The following is a 14,996-nucleotide window of genomic DNA, read 5'->3' on the forward strand; positions in this document are numbered from 1 at the left end:
AAACATCATGCCTCTCAGTGTGGCATATTACATTGAGTCAATGTGTGAAATCTCTGCAGAAAATAGGTGAGAGAGAGAATGCAATTGTATTCTGCCAAATAATTTTCTGAGCCATGGAACTAAACACTAGCCATGAGTCTAGTATCACCATGAATAAAACCAGGGTGATACTAATCAGAACACTCCATGGAGTAATTTTATATGCTTTGGCAATTTTATTTTGGTTTTCTTCTGGTTTTATTTTCCAGAGGTTCTATTGGATTTCCCACAGACAAGTGTTGTATGCTCTTAGCTTTTAGGAATTTATTGACTAAAGAAGACACAAGGGAGGTGAATAGGACTATAGAATATAGATGCACATCAGGGCTTTTCTACAATATTGTTCTTGGAGTCTATGACCTAAGACTAAAGAGGCTTTATATGAGGTTATGTGAGTGGTTTCCAAACAGAGGTCCAATGGGTAGGGTTTCATTTGATTATTTTACATTCCAGTATGAAGCAAAAGATAATCACATTAATAAGTTCCAAGATATTTGCAAATGGAAGTCAAGTTAGTAAAATTAAAAAAATAAACATGAAAGAAAAAAAAAGAAGGAAAAAAGAAAGGAAGGAGGGAAGGAAGAAAGGAAGGGAGGGAGGGAACTTAAGCAAGTTCAATAATTTTCTTAACTTTTCTTCAAGATCAGATTAATTGAGATCTTTTTACAAATATATCCTCCCCTGATCCAATGCAGGGATCCCCCAGTATATGATCCTAGCATAAGAACAGAGAGTTTTGGCCACACCACAAAGAATTACCTCAGAGTTCCCTCTCAATTTAGGCTGAGAACTCTTAAGAACTTACCCACAGAACAGAGAATGCCCTTCTGAATTATATGTACTATGTGTTGAACGTGACTCTGAAGAATTTCACGTCTATAATTTCCCCTTCAAAAACGACAGTTATAATCAAGGTCGTGACATTTCCTCCAACAACACACAATTGATTCCTCACTTCCGTTTTGTTTTGAAAATGCAGAACAGGCATTCAGGGGCTAAATATCAATACCATGAAAAATGGACAGATGTCAGAAAGAACAATTTGCAGCCGACCATGTGCCTGCTCTGAGAGCTGGTTACACAACTCAGCAAATACATGGCATGCACTTGTCTAGAGGAAGATGGACTGCAAATAAATTATTAAGCTTTCCCTACTGGCGGATGAGACATTTTCACATAGACTGCAATGTGTGATCACATTCGACAAAAGGATAAACAGGTACGGACCAGCTTGAAGAAAATTGATAGTGACCTGTACATCCTTATTCATAACCACTTTTTTCCAGATTAAGAAAGCTTCAAACAGCAATTTCTATATTAATCCTATAGAATGCTTTACCGATCTCCAAAATCTCTCTCTCTCCCTCTCTCTCTCTCTCTCTCTCTCTCTCTCTCTCTCACACACACACACACACACACACACACAAATCCAAAACACCAAAACCAAAAACAAAACATTGATTAAAAACTGAGAATTTTTAATTTGCCAGGTCAGATTTGCTGAATAGTCTAGATGGTAAATAAGGGAGGGGAGTGAGGCAGAGCATATAGTTGCCTGGAAGGTTAGAGATGAAATCTTATTTTCTTACTACTCTGTTAGGAACATGTGAATGGCTCTTTTCATTCTTATGAGCAATGCTGTTTCTCCCTTTGTCAAGAATGTCTATTTCCCTCTCTCTATGTTAATAAAAGGATATTATTTGAGGCAATGGGTGATCGACAACTTTAATTTAGAATAAGGAAACCAAAGAGGCTAGCATAGAAATGAGACCTAAGCAAATATATATATTTTTTGATTTCAGAAAAACGGAGTAAAAACTGTTAAGAAATAGGTCCCAGAACCAAAAAAACAAATAAACAAACTATACTGCAGTATGGAAAATGTGTCAAGGATTATAAATTGTGGAATATAAAGAAATAAAATGTTAGGGGTGCATCCTTTTGAAGAATAGCAAAGAAAGCTAGAAAGAAGAATTTCGGAGGTAGCCTAAGCCTCAACTCAAGACAAGACCACGGAGTTGAATTTATGCTCTACCGTCCGCATTCCTGTTTCAGTCAGGGAGCATGCGGTGAGAAAATACTTTTGTAGCGTATATTGTCTGTAATAGTTACCCATCAGATCTTACTTGAATCTGTATGTGCATGAAAGATTAAGAAGTTTTTGTTTCTGTTCTTTCTCGCCTAAGGATAAAGATCTGCTTTCAATTTGAATTGTATAATAAGAGAAAGGAATGGATTCTATTGAATTTAATATTCCAAGGGATGGGAAGAGTGGCATATATACCATTGCTGTATAGAATCTAGAATCTAGAAAAAACAAGATGAATCCTAAATTCTGACTAAATTTTTCAATATGACCTCACCATTGCCGCTCGCCACCTAGACAAATATATTAAGGAAGAGACAGGAGATTGTACTTAGAGAACTTCCTACCTTCACTAGCACCTAATTCTGTAATTTCTTCAGGGAAGACACATAAAGAATATGAAATCATCACCCTGGGGGCCCATTTTCTCCTTTCTCAGTAGCTCAGCCAAGAGCTGGCTCAGTGGATGGGACTTCATTCAGTAAAGAAGTGCTGACACCAGAGGCTGAGCTCAGGAAGCTTCCATTTCTGAGGCTATTTCTTAGACCAGGATGTTCGCACTGTGTTCTCTGCCCCTCTGGGACTGGGGAAGCTGGGTCCCTCTTCTGGAATCCTGCCATGGTGCGCTCTGCTCAGCTCCACCTGGCTTATTCATTCCCAGGTAACCAGAGCTACTTGACCTTGTGTGATTTTCTGCTTCTCAGGCAATAAATTTTTCTCCCTAAAACCCTGTATTGTATTCAGACCTTGTAATGTTGGTGAGGGTGGTGTAGGTGTGTGTCTGGCTCCTTTTGGAACAGGGAGTGTAAGCTGGCAAAACTAAGCTGATAAATATCTGAATTCTCTTTCTCAGAAGCTCAGTGGCTATCCGAGACACTAAATTCTGGTCTTCAATCCAACTTGGCTGTGATCTCTTTCTAGAATGTACTCTGAGCCCAGTTGTTTCTGTTTTGGTACAAATACCTGATGTGTCTATGCCTGTGCGTGCTTTCCTGTTATTATCTTAATGAGAAAACACTAATAAAGAACTTTTCTATGTCAAGTACTCTAATTGTCATACATGTATTAATTAGTTTAGTCTTCATAACAGCTTCATAAGGTAGGTAGGATTATTATACACATTTTAAAGATGAGGAAAAATAGGTCACATAGAGTTGAAGTGTCCAAAGTCACCCACACAGGAAGTGACAATTTGGATTGGATCGAGGTGCTCTGGGTCCTAATTTCCAGTTTAGGCTAACTCTAATATGCTGTGCGGCTTCTAACACTATTCTTCACCTTCTTAAAACAAACAAACAAATCAACAAACAAACTCGTGGTCTAAAATTCAAAATGTACAAAATACTCTATGAAAGGAAACTTTTTCATAACCCTTCCTCCCAGCCTTCCTTTTTCTCCAGAAGTAACCACTGCTGTTGTATCATTGAGTGTTCTTTCAGAAATACTCTGTGTAAATATGAGTAAATACAGCATATATACATTCTTTTCCTTTTTTTAATGCAAATTTCAGCTTAGTAAATATATCATTTAACATCTAGAGGTTTTTTCCACTAACCGTTGCAGCATTTTAAATATCAGTTTATAAACCTGCTTCATTCTTTCTAAATGGTCGAATATTTTTCTAATATACTAATGTAGCAAGTTTATTTGACCCATCTTCTTTAAGTTATACAGTTAAGTGATGGTAAGTCATTTGCCATGCATAACATCTTACACATCAGGCTACAAATCTGTGAGTTTTCAATTGGACAGATTTTTAGAAATGGAATACCTGAATTTAAAAATATCTGTAATTTTAATTATTATTGTCAGATTGCCCATTACAGAGGGTTGCATTAATACACATTCCCACCAGCAGTGTGTGAGAATGTCTGTTTCCCCCATACCCTGGCCAACACAGTACATCATCAGAATTTGCCAGTGTGCATTTGGGTCTTTGCCAATCTAAGAGGTGAAAACAGTATTCCATTGTAGTTTCGGTTTGAATTTTTATTTGTTTTCCTTTTCCATGAAGTGTTTTTCATCTCTTTTGCACTTTTTTCTACTGTAGTGCCAGATTTGTACTTGGGGATTTGTAGGAAACTTTCATGTTAAAGTCTATGATAGTCTATAAATTGTAATTATTCTTTCTGATCAGCATTTATCTTCTGATATTATTTATTTTGAATCATGAAGGATTTTTATGCAGTTGAGTAAATCAATTATTTCTTTTAATGACTTCAAATATTTATTTCAGACTTAGAAAAGACATAGCTTTCCTGGAGTAAAAAAAAAGAACAGTTTTTCTAATAATTTATGATTGCATTTTTATTTTTACACTCATATCTTTGACTTATCTGGAATTCATTCTGAATAAAAAGTAGAGTTTTTTTAATCTTCTTTTAAAATTTTGTTTTACATTTTATTTATTTTTGACAGAGAGAGAGAGAGAGACAGAGCACAAGTGGGGGAGGGGCAGAGAGAGAGGGAGACACAGAATCTGAAGCAGGATCCAGGCTCTGAGCTGTCAGCACAGAGCCCGACGTGGGGTTCAAACCCATAAACTGTGAGATCATGACCTGAGCTGAAGTCGGACGCCCAACCGACTGAGCCACCCAGGGGCCCCAGAAGTAGAGTTTTAAGGCCAGTATTTTTGTTTGTTTTCCCAAACAACTATCCTGTTCTGTTGCCTTATAGGTATTTTAAAAATAATATTGCTTTCTTGAAAATATTGAAATACTGATAGTATCCATTTTATTTATTTATTTATTTATTTATTTATTTATTTATTTATTTATTATTTATGTATATGTATTTGTATGCTCTGGTGTATTTTATTTCTGTTTTGTTGATTTATACATTCATTTGCCAGTGCAAAACTATTTTAATTGTTATTACTTTATAATGTACCTTGATATATGGTAGGGCAAGTCACTTCTCATGACTCTGGAGAATTTTGGTTATTATTGCTAGTTTATGTTTCCTGTATGAATTTAAGAATTAGATTGTCTCATTAAATTTTTTGGAAGAGAGTCATGTTAACTTTATGTATTAACTAATAGATGTATTCACATCTATAAGCCAATGAAAGTATGAGATATGATAGTGAGTATATTTCAAAAAATATGATTTTGTATTTAAGTCATCTTTTGGGTCTTACAGTAACATTTTATGGGGTTTTTTTTTACAGATCATGAATTTTTTTTTACATTTGTTCCAAATATTTCATACATGTTGTTACCACTGAAATTGTGGAGTTTTCTTCCATCATATCTTCATAGTGGCTGCTTTTGTGTATGAAGGTTATTGATTTCTGTATTAATTTTTCTTTTACTTCTTTCTTGAACTCTACTCATGAATAAGTTTTTTTAATTCCTTAAAAAAAAACGTTTCATATGTTTTATGGCAAGATTTTTTTCTGTTAAACTTTCTCAGTTTGCCTTTTGTGTTTTCTTCCTTGCCTCTCTGGAAATGAGTGTGTCTCTCTATATTTTCTATTACTTTTTACAATACTGCTAATTATTGAGGGATACATTTCTTCCCGACAAGCTATTTTTAGATTTGTGTCTGAGAAAAGCAGTATCATCTCTCAACCTACCAGAGATTCTTCTTAGGGCACAGAATGATGGTGTAAGTAATTTTTCTTACCGTCTTCACTCTTTGGTAGCCTCCAATTTGGCATTATTAGGCTGGCCACAATGTGGAGATTCTGCAGCCCAGAGCCTTTGCCTGATAGATTTTTGCAGATATGACCTGTCTGGCAATACTTAGCTTCTCCTCAGGGCTCAACCAAATTCAGATACGCTAACCAGCTCATGCAGGCCATTTCTTTTGTCATAATGAGATTTCTGGTTTTGAGCATCATCCTGGAGAAGTATGCTGTGCTAGCTTTTCTGTGATCTGCTGCAGTGAGTATCTTCTCTCTGTATGCTCTTCAGCGTTTATGTAATTTTCACTGCTCTGGGGGTCCTTGTTCTGATCTTACGGTTCACATTTTAGCTGTCTCCTAGTTTTATTGAATATCGAACTTGCATTTCTATCTCATGGTTTCTTTGTAACTTTAGAATATTTTCGCTGAGGAGAGGTAAATATTAAATTTACACTGCCCCACCCAGCACCCTTTTTTTTTTTTGATTGGAGGTTTAGGACATTTGGTGAAGTAACACAAACTCAAAACAATAACTCATTTTCTATTGATGGATAAATAATAACATTTTGTCTAAGAAGCAATATTATCTTTATTACTAAATATATCATCAGGCTTAAATAAGGGAATAACTATTTCCAAAATAGAATTGTGATTTCTTTTCAAGCATAATTCAATTCATTCAACAACAATAATAAAATGTCTGTGTTCCAAAGACTGGAAGAGACACAAGAAAAAAAAATATTAGTTTTCTTGAAGCACTTACAAGTTATTGGAAAGAGAGACAAAAGCTCATTCAAGAGTACAGAAGAGGACCACTTAATGCAGCCTGAACAAAAAGGCAAGACCTTCTAGAGGAGGGGTGAACATTGAACTAAGTCTCGAATAGGAAATACCAGTTAACCAGGCAAAAAAATTGAGGGAAACGGTTTCCTGTCAAAATAAGTCTATGAGGAAAGGCACAGAAGCAAGAAACATTGTATAGAGTGGTAAACAGTTTTATGTCTGCAGCTATACCGATTTGAAAATCCCAGATATTTGCCTTAGAAATAGTATGACATATTAACATCTCTAAAACCTTATCTTTTCTGGTTTAAATTTTAAGATCTTCACTGCATAGAGATTTCTTAATGCTACCTTGTCCCCTTCCCTACTGACCAAAATAATAATGATAGTGATAATAATAATAATAATAATAATAATAATAGTTATATGACTTTAATCTGGATTTAGTTTATTTCAATCAGTCTTTACTGAAAGCCATTATTTGACCAAGAAAGTAAAAAATGTGTGGAGGGTATTGTGGAGAGTAAGACTTTGTATCCTTAAAAGGTTAAAATGTTTTTACTCAGAGTAAGTCTAAGGCAAAGGAAACTCTCCGGTTGTCAGTTCATCTGCTCATACTGTTTATCATATCATTTTTATTGGCAAAGAAATAATTCATATAAATACTCCTTGTATATTTATATCTCTTATGGTTCACTTTCTACACAGCAAGGTATTTTTGATATAAATATTAATGTGCATTTCTTAATGCTCTTTTATCCATGACCTAATTTGCTTTGGCATTTTGCTTAACCAACTTGCAAAATTGGAAAACGCTTCATGTGCATTATTTTAATGTTTATTCTGCTTATTTATCTGTAGAAATCAAAGCAATTCTTTAACTTTAACCCAATCAGCTAATGATCTTTCTTAATTTCTCCCATTTATTCTTAACTTTTTCAGTCATTAAGGAAAATCAAGTTTAACTACATCATCCTTAAAATTTTTTGCTGTTTGGTTTAAAATTAGAGATTCATTTTCCTATGTTTTTCCTTATAACCCAAATAAATTTCCCTTAATATGTACTTTTGCTACAAGCAAGAGTTAAAATGCAAACTAGAGAAAACACATGTTAGAGTTAGGGTCTATCTGATTTCTGGATCCTATCTTATTTTAAGAAGCTCTTTGGGACACTAAACCTGAGACAATCACCTGTCTGGTCATGTGGATCAGAACCAAATTGCCTCTCTAAATGCTGATCAACATTTACATATTGTAGTAGCTTGGAGGAAAGGTTAGTGAATAGAGTCACTATGTTGGGTCCACACTGTACCCAGGTCTCAGAGTGGAAAATACTCCCCCCAAAATCATTCTCATGAATTGGGATAATGCAATGGAGGGCTGAAGGGGAGAAAGAAGAACATTTTAACTCAAATGTAGATGCTGGTCATCTATAGATCATCCCAAAATGTGTAATCTCCTAAGAGGAGATGAACTGACAATGTTTTCAGTTGGCTCTGAGTTTCTGAGGGTTAATTGGTACTACAGCATTCCTGAACATGCTAGGCAGAATGTTTAGCAAATCGAATGCCATGCTTCCAAGAAATTAACTAGCTATTCATTCAGTCTTTAAGCATTATTGGAATAAGAATTACATTTGAATTTTTAAAATGATTATGAACTGGATAAAGGCTAAGAATAAACCTGCATTTTTCTACCACTGCCGTGGGAAAAGGAAACTCTTAATTACAATGCTTGTCTTTGAATAATATTTCAGTTGTAACAGCACGTTTTTTCCAATTTTGCATGATAAGTGCATTAATATTTATTCATATTCTATGACCTTTACATAATTCTCCCGGGCACTATTTTCCAAACTATGATGTTTGCTCTTTTTTTCTCTCTTTAATACTTATCATTTATGCACTTCTTCCTACTCACATTTTATGAGCATGTTAGGATTATTATGGAATGAGTTGGAATGAGACACTAATTCTAATTCTTTTTCATCACATTTTTCTTATGGTGATGGGTACACAAATGTACACACTTGTCAAAAATCATCATTGAGTGATGTCAGCAAAAATACAGAAGAGAGAATAAAATAAAGTCTATCCCTCCACAAAAGCAGTGAATACAGTAGTAAAAAAACTATCAGAATAGACTTTTTTAGAACTCTGGAAATTAACCAAATGCTTGAAGGAACCAGGGAAACACTTTATTAGGAAGACAAAGAAGTTGAATCATGGTAAGACAGCTTTCAGGCATTTTAACTTACCCTGGTCTCATCCCTTGTCCTACTGCTTGGCAGAGGTTTTGAAAAACAGCCCATAGCCAGCACAAGTGCCTGTGCCAGAGAATAGCAGAATGAGCTTAATTCTCAAAGAATTGTGATAATTTGTTTTGACCTCTGGTGTTTCTCTGGAGGACTGGCTCCAAGGGTTTGCTTTATCTCACCTAACTGTGAAGTCTCCCAGTGCTGCGGTGGAGCATTTGCTGAAAACATTTAAAGAAAATGTATTCGTTTCTGCTGCCTTGGACAGACATGAACAATGGAGTAGCCAGATGCCTAGGAAGAAAGGTTGGATAATGAGAAGCTTAGAGAAAATGGATGCAAAAAGCTCTGACATATTCCTGGAAATCTAGAAGGCCATGTGCATGCCTAGAAAATATCTGAGAAGGCTCTAACTTTCACGTCCAACTGCCTTTCAAGCTCAGTGAATGCAGAAAGTAAAACTATAGCACAGTGGTGAACTGCCTAGTTGAGTGGTGAAGGTGAAGTCCCAACACATTCACAGAGGTCATCTGCAAAGACTGAAGGAATCATTTTCCTTTTGTTTTTTATACAGGTGTTAAAATCCCTGTCCAACTACTAGCTGACCATTATGCTAATAAAATATAGACTTCAGCAGCCACAGAGAACAAAGAATATAGACTTTACAAAATTAGACCAGAATGATCCTTAAATGTACAACAACTATAATAAACAGAAATAAGAAACCCTTGCAAGGGGAAAATCTGACTTTCAGACTTGCCACATTGGAACATTCAAAGTGTACAATTTTCAATTTTCAACAACACCAAAACTATGAGGCATGCAAAGAAATAAGAATGACCAATTCACAAAAAATAAAGAAATTAACAGAAACTGTCCGGAGGAAGCCCAGAGATTGGACTTAATAGACAAAGATATTAATCCAACTGTCTTAAATATACTCAAAGAGCTCAGTTAATCCATTAATCAAGAGCTAAGGGAAACCAGAAGAACCCCACCAAATAGATAATATCAACAAAGAGAAATTATTTAAAAAATAAAGTTGAAATTATATGGTTGAAAATTATAATAACTATAATGAAAAATTCACTGGAGGGGCTCAACAGCAGACCTGAGAAGGAAGAAAAAAGAAGCCAACTCAAAGACAGTTCTATTAAAATTATCTACCTTGAAAAGTCAAAGAAAACTGATGACAAAAAATGATCTGGGGAATAACACTAAATGTACCATGATATGCTTAATGGTATTCACAGGAGAGAGAGACAGGAAGGGCAGAAAGAGTATTTGAAAAAATAATGGGGGCACCTAGGTGACTCAGTCAGTTGAGTGTTGGACTCTTGATTTCAGCTCAGGTCATGATCCCAGGGTCATGGGATCAAGCCCCACATCAGGCTCTTCACTGAGCGTGGAGTCTTCTTGAGATTCTCTCTCTCTCCCTCTGTCCCTCTCCCCAACTTATGCTCTCTCTTAAAAAAAATAATAGACAAAAAACTCCCAAATTTATAAAAAAATATTAAGCTACGTATTCAGAAACTCAACACACTCTAAGTACGATAAAGTAGAAGCAATCCACACTGAGACAAATTGTAATCTGTTGAAAGGCAAAGTGAGAATCTTGAAAGCAAGGAAGAAGCCACTCATTAACCTCATTAACTATAAATGAATGATCCTCAGTAAAATTAATGGCTTATTTCTCTTAACAAACCATACAGGTCAGAAGGCAGTGGGATGATATACTTAAATTGCCAAAAAAAAAGCTATCAACTAAGAATATTACATCTGGCAAAACTATCTTTCATAAGTGAGGGAGAAATTAAGACATTCTTAAAAAATGAGGGAGTTCATTACTAGTAGACCTGCCCAGCAAAAAACACCCATAAATGTTACTTCAGGTGTAAGTGGAAGGGCACAGACATTGGTTCTAATCTACACAAATAAGAAAGAACATTGGTAAAAATTACTACGAAGGTAAATATGAGTCAGTATTAATGTATTTTTGATGTATAACTTTTATTTTTTCCTACATGATTTAGAAGATAATTGCATAAAAATATAAATTAATGTTGATAATCATTTGATATATAAAGATATAATTTGTGAAGACAACAAATGGGGTGTGTACAGAGCTATAGGTTAGCAAAGATTTTACCAAAAGGACAATACACATTCTTCTGAAGTGTATACGCAGTATTCTCCAGGATATCAGAATTGTTAGGCCACAAAACAAATCTTAATCAACTAAAAAAAAAATTCAAGTCATACAAAGTAACTTTTCTGACTACAGTAGAATGCAGTTAGAAATCAATCACAAAAGTAAATCTGGAAAATTCACAAATATGTAGAAATTAAACAGTTTAAGATTGTTTAAATACCCAATTAGTCAAAGAAGAAATTATAAGAGATATTAGAAAATACTTTAAGATGAACAACAACAAATATATATATGTATTATATATAAATATAATACATATATATGGCTCATAAATACCATATATATTATATATATAAGATAGTATATATATAATATATTATATATATAATATAGTATATATATAATACTATATTATATATATACTATATTTTATATATTATATATATATATATATATATACCCAAACTTATGGAATATAATAAGAGCAGTGCTCAGAGGGAAACTTATTAGGGTAAATGTATACATTTGGAAAGAAGAGAGATAGCAAATCAACAACTTAAACTTCCATCTTAAAGACATGGAAGAAAGGCAAGCTAAAACCAAAGCAAACCAACAGAAAGAAGCAATAAAGATCACAGCAGAGGTAAATTAAATTTGAAATAGAAAAACAATTGAAACAAATCGATGAAACAAAAGGTTGGTTCTTTGAAAGGATCAACAAAATTGACATTTAGTGAGACTTACCAATAAAAAAAAGAGAAAATCTGAATAGACCTATAAAAAGTAAATACGTCTAATCAATATAGAAAAAATCTCCAACAACAACAAAAAATCTAGGACGAGATGGCTTCACTGGTGAATTCTGCCAAACATTAAAAAATATCAAAACCAATCTTTTTCAAACTCTTATCAAAAATAAAGAAAAGATAAAAAATTGGGGTGCCTGGGTGGCTCAGTTGGTTAAGTGTCCAACTCTTAATTTCGGCTCAGGTCATGATCTCAAGGTTTATAGGATCAAGCCCCACATCAACCCACTTGGGATTCTCTCTCACCCTCTCTCTCTGCCCCTTCCCTGCTTGCACATGGGTGCTCTCTGTCTCAAAAACAAAACAAAACAAAACAAAACAAAAAGGAAAGAAAGATATTACAAGAAAACTGCATGCAGAACACTCTCTTATGGTATAGAAGCAAAAGTCCTTAATAAAATATTAACAAACTAAAGTCAACAGCACATTAAAAGGATTATGCACCATGACTAAGTAGAATTTATCCCAGGAATTTACTGCATGAGTTTATACTAATATCTATCTGAAAGTGAAAGTAAGAAAATAATTCCATTTAGAGTGCTTTAAAACAAAAATACTTAGGAATATATTTGATCAAAGAAGTGCAAGACATGTGCATTGAAAACTACAAAATAGGGGCATCTGGGTGGCTCAGTCGGTTGAGCATCCAACTTCGGCTCAGGTCATGATCTCATGGTCCATGGGTTCAAGCCCCGCATCAGGCTTTGTGCTGATAGCTCAGAGCCTGGAGCCTGTTTCGGATTCTGTGTCTCCCTCTCTCTCTGCCCCTCCCCCGTTCATGCTCTGTCTCTCTCTGTCTCAAAAATAAATAAACATTAAAAAAAATTAAAAAAAGAAAACTACAAAATATTTTGGAGAGAAATGAAAGAAGACCTAAGTAAGTGGAAAGACATCCTGTGTTCACAAATGAGAGGCTTAATATTGTTAAGATGGCAACAGTCTCAAAATTGATCTATGAATTCAATGCAATCTCTATCAAAATTCCAACTGCCATTTTTCAAAAATGAACAAGCTAATTCTAAAATTCATACTGAACTGCAAGGCATCCTAAATAATAATGTTTTTAAATAAAAAATTAGAAAAAAACAGAACTCATACTTACTGACTTCAAAACTTACTGCAAAGTTACCATAGTCAAAGCAGTGTGGTATTATTGTAGGGAAGGATACATAGGTCAATGCAAGTGAATTGCATAGGTCTTTGGTCAGCTGATTTTTGACAAAGGTGCCAAGTCTATTCTATGAGGGAAAAACTTAATCTTTTTAACAAACGGTGTTGACATAATTGTGTATCGCATTCAAAAAAAATTTTTGGACACCTACCTCATGCCATATATAAAAGTTAACTGAAATTTTATCAAAGACTTTAATGTAAGAGCTAAAATTGTAAAACTCTTAGAAGGAAACGTAGATGAAAATCCTCATGATTTGGGGTTAGGAAATAGTCTTTTAAATGTCACGTAAATAAAATATAAATATAAATAGCTTCTTAAAAACAACAAAAGGAAAAGTAAAATGTATTTCATCAAATTAAAAACTTTCATGCATCAAAAAATACTATCAAGAACATAAAGACAATCCACAGAATGGGACTGGGAGAAAACATTGGCAAGTCATATATCTGATAAGGTCTTTTATCCAGAATACAGAAAGTATCTTTAAACTTGACAACAAAAATGCAAACAATCCAATCGAAAAATGGGCAAGGGATTTGAATAGACATTTAACCGAAAAAAAAAAGATAGGAAGATAGATCGATCGATAGATAATAGAATATAGATGATAGATAAATAGATGATAGAAAGATGGATAGATAGATAGATAGATAGATAGATAGATAGATAGATAGATGATAGATGATAGATAGAAAGGGCCATTACACACATGAGAAGATGTTCACAACCATTCATTACTTGGGAAATGTAAATCAAAACTACAATGAGATATCACTTTACACCCCTAGGATGCAATTCTCAACCAAATGGAAATAGCAAGTGTTGGGAAGGATGTGAAGAAATTAGACCCCTTATATGTTGCCAGTGATAATATAAAACTGTGCAGTAGCTGTGGAAAACAGTTTAGTGGTTTCTTAAAAAGTTGAGTATAGAATTACCATATGATCTAGCAATTCTACTCTACCTCCTAATATAACCAAGAGAAATGAAAACAACTGTCCACACAAAAACTTGTACACAAATGTTCATAGCAGTACTATTCATGACACCCAAAATGTAGTAATAATACAAATACCCATCACCTGAAGAACGGTTACATGTTTTATATTCACCAGTGCTCTATTATTCATCCATAAAAAAGAATGAAGTACTAATGCATGCTATAACATGACTGATCCTTGAAAAAAACCAGGCACAAAAGGTCACATGTTGTATGATTCCATTTGTGTGAAATGCCCAGAATAGGCAAACTTATAGAGACAGGAAGTAGAGTAGTAGTTGCCAGGGACTGAAGGAGAGGTGAATGGGGACCAACTGCTTAATCAGTATAAGTTCTTTTTGAGTGATGAAAATGTTCTGGAATTAGATAGAAGTGATGGTTGTATAACATTGTGAATCTAATTCAAAAAAACCACTGATTGTCACACATTAAAATGATTAAATTTATCAATTTTATGTTACATGAATTTTATCTCAGTTAAAAAATCATCGAATTGTGGACTTAAAATTAGTGATTTTTTACTTGCTAATTATACTTTGTTGAAGTTAATGATCTCACTCTCTTTCTTCCCCTCCTCTGCTCTCTTTCTTTCTCAAACATAAATAAACTTTAAAAAAAGATTGTGATAATAAAGATTATTTTTTTAATAATTTTCTTTTTTATTTTTTAAAATTTACATCCAAATTAGTTAGCATATAGTGCAACAATTATTTCAGGAGTAGATTCCTTAGTGCCCCTTACCCATTTAGTCCATCCGCCCTCCCACAACCCCTCCAGTAACCCTCAGTTTGTTCTCCATATTTATGAGTCTCTTCTGTTTTGTCCCCCTCTCTGTTTTTATATTATTTTTGTTTCCCTTCCCTTATGTTCATCTGTTTTTTCTCTTAAAGTCATATAAAGATTATTTAAAAAAAAAAGTATGATAACTTATAAAGACACCTAGACAGAGAAAATATAACAAGAAACCATACCACAAGGGTTGATACAGAAGAATCTGAGAGCAAAGATGGCCTTAGAAGACTTTCTAGCTCTGATAGAATCTGGTCATTCTGAAAAACAAGAAATAATTAGATT

Source organism: Acinonyx jubatus, chromosome F2 (assembly GCF_027475565.1).
Source record: "Acinonyx jubatus isolate Ajub_Pintada_27869175 chromosome F2, VMU_Ajub_asm_v1.0, whole genome shotgun sequence".
Classification (NCBI taxonomy): Eukaryota; Metazoa; Chordata; class Mammalia; order Carnivora; family Felidae; genus Acinonyx; species Acinonyx jubatus.